We start from the raw sequence: 5400 nt of genomic DNA, 5'->3' as shown, positions 1-5400 counted from the left end.
TGTCAGTGGATTTTAATGTTACTCTAAATTTGGCAAAATACCATATACATGTACATGTACTATACAGGGCATTCTTTCAAAAATTGCTAGGACAGTATTTTTCATTTTTTCTAATACACACACGTTCTTGTGCTTTACCGAAATTTTGAGCTCATTTCAACCAAAATTGGATTTTTACAAATTTTTATAGTAGAGTTACTCAAAAATTGGGCCAAAGTCCCTGTACTATAACCATAGATATTATAGACTACGTAACCGGGATTGGAAACTAGGTCACGTGATCCATTCAAACCAGTACAAACCGGCTGACACAGGGTCCGTGATTGGATTTTGGTGGGTGTGGTCAAAAAATGGCTACTCATCGACGACATTCAAAGAAAGACTGTATTTAAACCAATGTTGATTTTTTGTTATTTTAATAATATTTCAATACTTTAGTGTTTGTGTAACATGACTATAATGAAAAAAATAATGATACCATTGTTATTTTGCAACTATACTGTGATATTGTTCAAATTTCTGTTACTTGCAAATTTTCAAAACTTTTTGTACCTGTTGCTCCATTACACGGGTAAAAATAGACTAACAAGATCATTGGAAATGTTGCCACAATCATTGTGCATGGAACTGTCATAGTTTCATTTACTGATTTGCTATGTCAGAGGAGTAATATCTAAAATACTGTTTCTGCGAACAGTCTACTGTCGTACCTGTTACAGCTTTTACAAAACAAGCAGAGATTTCTCCTTTTGGGTGATGATAGGTTGATATTGTGTGCATGGAATTGGGGGGTTAGTATTTCAATTCATGCATTGCATTTGACTACAATACTGCTTTAAAACCAAAAATTCATTAATTCCGCATGAAAAGCAAGCCACATGGTCAAATTTATTCTATTTAACGCCCAATTCAATCACGGACGTTGTCCACAGGGGAATCCTAGTTTCCAATCCCGGTTACGTAGTCTCTAATATCTATGAATAAAGTGTCTATGATGCCAGTGCCACACCCAATTTGCCCTAATAATAATTCAATTTTAATTCAATTTAAAAATTAAATTAAAATTAAATTAAATCTAATGGGCATGCATGATGGCAAATACTACAAAATCATATCAAAATTAAAAATGAGTTTCATCAGCATCTTTATACAAAACATCTAGCCTATTCATCTTAGAAATGATCAGAGCATACTTGTTTGTGCTTTGCATCCAATGGGAATTTTCCAAGTGTATCATTAATCTTTAGAGACTTTAATACTCCTTTAGTATCAATTTTAAAGTGAGAAAAATAAAGGACAGTAAGTGAGTGGTTACTAAAAGTTCAGCTAGAGACTGTGCACAGGCTGAAGTAATGCCAGGATTGTGATCAAATGATAAGTAACGAAGATGAGTATTATGCTTTAGTGACTGAGCAAGTGTAATGACACCATCATCTTTGATTGTGTTGTTAGTCAGCCATAGACTTTCTATTGTATTGTTATTCGAAATTTCTGATGATAAGCAGGAAATAAAATCATGTGTCAGTGGGATTGAAAAAACGAAAAGACATCGGACAGTTTTCTTCTGCAACAAAGGTGGGATTAGCAACTCTGCAATGCTAGAAGATGACTCTCTGAGATAAATCTGTTGATGTGTATCCTGCAGTTTTGCTAGAACTTCTAAGCATTGTTGTCATTTTAGGCATAATGAACAGGCTTTACACCGGCTATCCTCAATTGTTGGTTAGCTGTATTTTAATCAGAGGCTTTATCTTTAAGGGCAGCTTTTAACTTCTCAATCTCAAGGTCTTCTTTTACTCATTTGCTGCAAGGTTTGTACCTTCTCATCTGAATGCATATATGTAGGTAACTTACTAATAAAATATATGCACACTGATTACCTGATGATAATTGTGATTCTCGTAGTGACTGTAAATCTTGTTTCAAAGATATAATTTCTCTCTGTTTACTTAACAGGTCTACAGCTGAGCTGTGTAGTGAACTCATGACATCACATCTCATGCATATTCATGATATCTCTTAATATTGCATGCCGTGTTTTTAATTGATCAGTGTTTGCACTGTTTGGGTGTCAACTCGAGGTAAATGTGAGCGCTCTATGGCAAGCAGCATATCTGCTTCTCCATCACAAGCTGCAACACTCATATATCCATATAACTTTACGCTAAAGCTGCAATTAAACAATTTTGATAAGTTGATCATCAATTGGCATGCAAGCCTTAGAAAAACTTTTCTGAAAGTGATAAATCATTGCCAAAAATTTCATTTTCATTTGCTCAAATTTTTCTTTTATCATTAATTTTTGTGATGCTCAACCATCATCCGTTTGTTGGCATGATTTATAATCCAGGAACAAGAGAATGGAGCATGGAAGATGACGCTGCTTCTGTTGTACATTAACTTCAGGTATAAAGAAACTAACACTAAAAGACAAGTAATGATTATTAAGAAAAATTTAAAAAAACAGATGCAATAACAATAGATCATGGCTTAAAAATAATTGAGAGTTACTGTCTTTAAACAGACACAAACTAAAAATCAAAAATTACAACAAATGCAAAAATTGATCACGCATTAATGTGAGAGTTATTTACAATAGATGCCTTCAAACAAACAGACACAAACAATTTAAACTTCATTCAAATGAGAAATAAAAGTATAAGCAGGGTTCCTGATATAAAAGATAAGATATCTTCAAAATTTCAACCTACTGATACCAGGGAATGATTCTTTGTGTCACTCATCTAATACAAGCCATTCTAATGTAACATTGGGCTTAGGTGGATCATCGGGTTTAGGTGGATCATAGAGCTTAAATGGATCATCGGGCTTAGGTGGATCATTGGACTTAAGTGGATCATTGGACTCAAGTGACTTCACCAGTAAGCGTGCTCCATCCACATCAATATTAGTGTGGGAGAGAGAGAGAACACAAAGTGTTTTGTTTGCATGTAAAAGATCAGCCAGTGATTTACAGCTTTCAGAAGTAACCTCTGAATTGACAGAAGTGTAAGAGTCGAGTTAGCTTTCAACGAATGTGCCAGACTTTTGACCCCCTCATCATTGATAGTGTCATGAGTAAGCAATAAACACTTCAATGTTAAGTTGTTTGCGATCAGTACAGAAAAATGGTGGGTGAACGGTTCCTCAAATCGGGATGAGCGTATATTGAGACAGTTTACAGCCTCAGTCTTTAAAAGAAGTGGTACAAGTGATTCTAAATTATCCAAAGTTAAGCCCTTGAGACAAATCTCATCCTTGCCCTCCACATATTGCTTTGAGGGTGATTCAGTGATGTGCTGTACCTCAATGTTAGTTTTGATTTGTTCTAGAAAAAAATAATAAAATAAAAGTTTATATTTCAGCATACCAGGAGCAGATCCAATCTGAGTAACCTCATGTTGAAGTTGTTTCAAATCTTGTAAACGCTGTGCCAACTCACTTTCAATAACTATACCAGATATAATATTATGATAAATCAATGATAAATTTCATGTACCAGCTATTCTATCTTCTTTCTCTTTAATATTAGATTTAAACTTCTCATTCTCAAGTATCAATACTTTATTAATTTTTTTCTGCATCTGTAATTCAGCAACAGATTCTAAGTAAATAAATTGAACCTAGCATTGTTGATTTAATAAATCATTACCAGATTGTTGTTCCAATTTTTCATCTTTCTCAGCTACAAGATGCTCCAGTTCTGTATTGTGTAAACAGGCAATTAATTTTTATTGCACATGTATTACAATACTTTCTATTTTTCTTCTTGATTCTTCTTTATCTTCTTCGCGGTTTTTCTTTAACACTTGAAGTGAATCAAGTAATAAAAATTTTTCTTGTATGATATCAAGTTCTAATTCATCTAATTGAATATCAAATAATAATTATTAAGAAAATTGATAATTGTTATAATAATAAATATTTGAATTATCTTTCTTCATTGTCACTAATGATTTTTGCATTTTTCTTTTTACTAACGGTTTATATTGTATACAAATGATCCCAATAGCTGTAATTTTGCCAATTAAAATTGCTTTTTTGTAGATGAAAAATTTTCTGGTTATTTTCATAATTACCTTGATCATGAACTTCTGATCGTTCTGGAGAAGGTTCATCTACTATTCATAAACTGCTGATCACTATAAATATTCAGCATCTTACTTGGTGTCACTTGAATTTGCCCTCCAACAAACTCACTACTGTATTGAGTTGTTGACTCCTCAACCACACATTGACCTATAACAAAAATAAGAATGTCAACATGGCATAACACAAAAGCATTATTCTACTTTAACTTACTCCCATATATTTCCATTAGAGTTTTTTATAATTGTCAGCAATGCCTTGTGTATTTGGATACTTTCTTAATTCCTTCAGCAATTGTCTCCTCCTTGAATCAGGAGTGTTTAACTACAGCTCCAACAATGCTATGGTCTTATTGGCAAATCTTTCTTTCTGACACCCAAAATCAATCCAAATGAAAGCCAACTATTCTCAAAATCAATAGAACCAACTAGCTCTTCTAAAGTTGGGTTCTGTGTTTAAGAAGTCATCAAAAGAGTAGTTCTTGTTGGAACACATGATTGTTCTTGGCCGTATACTAGATTGTGTTTGTGTAAAATGGTCTATACATATAGCAATAAACAATACATGACATCGCTACTCTTTCTAGCATATGCACTTCCTTTTTGTGGATGTGTGTGTGATCATTTCTATGAATAGATGCAATAACAATCATGATTCAATAACAAAACAAACAAGTCATGAGCATAAGCAGGTGTACATGTATATGCACTGTTAGTTTATCAATACAATAGTTTGGTCAAACTATACAGCACTAAAATATAATGTGTGTATTATATGTCATGATAATATATGGGTAAATAAACTGATGCCGAAGATAATTTGAATTGATATTACCCAAAGCATCTAAGGTGGAGGGTGTATTAACGCATATCAGTGTGTTATATAAGATATATATCTCACGCATACTACATCTTTAACACTATTACATTAGTCCCTCTCATACAAAAAATTTCATGAATATTAAAAAGGGAATTAAAGATAGCAATTAAGTTATGCCAAGAATTTTCAAACTTCAGGATATTTTAAAAACTTTACATGTAACAAATAGCTGACTAGGTCTATCTATATTTGCAAATTTTTTAGCTGTAGCACTGTCACCAGTAGCATTTATCAAATTTTCACAAATAGCTCTAACTAAGTCCTAATTCTGGTTATAGCTTAATCAGTCTATCAACTTGCACAAAAGTTAAATTCTATAAATTCTTGTTTGTACTAAACTTACAGAGCTCTTAGCATCAACTTCAATGTGCAATAAGTTATACAGCATTACTAATTATGCAAGCAATATGTTGCTGCAGCTCCAATTGGAAA

Source organism: Amphimedon queenslandica, unplaced genomic scaffold (assembly GCF_000090795.2).
Source record: "Amphimedon queenslandica unplaced genomic scaffold, v1.1 AMPQUscaffold_12928, whole genome shotgun sequence".
NCBI lineage: Eukaryota > Metazoa > Porifera > Demospongiae > Haplosclerida > Niphatidae > Amphimedon > Amphimedon queenslandica.
The sequence above is the reverse complement of the archived record's forward strand: the minus strand, read 5'-3'. Positions refer to the sequence as shown.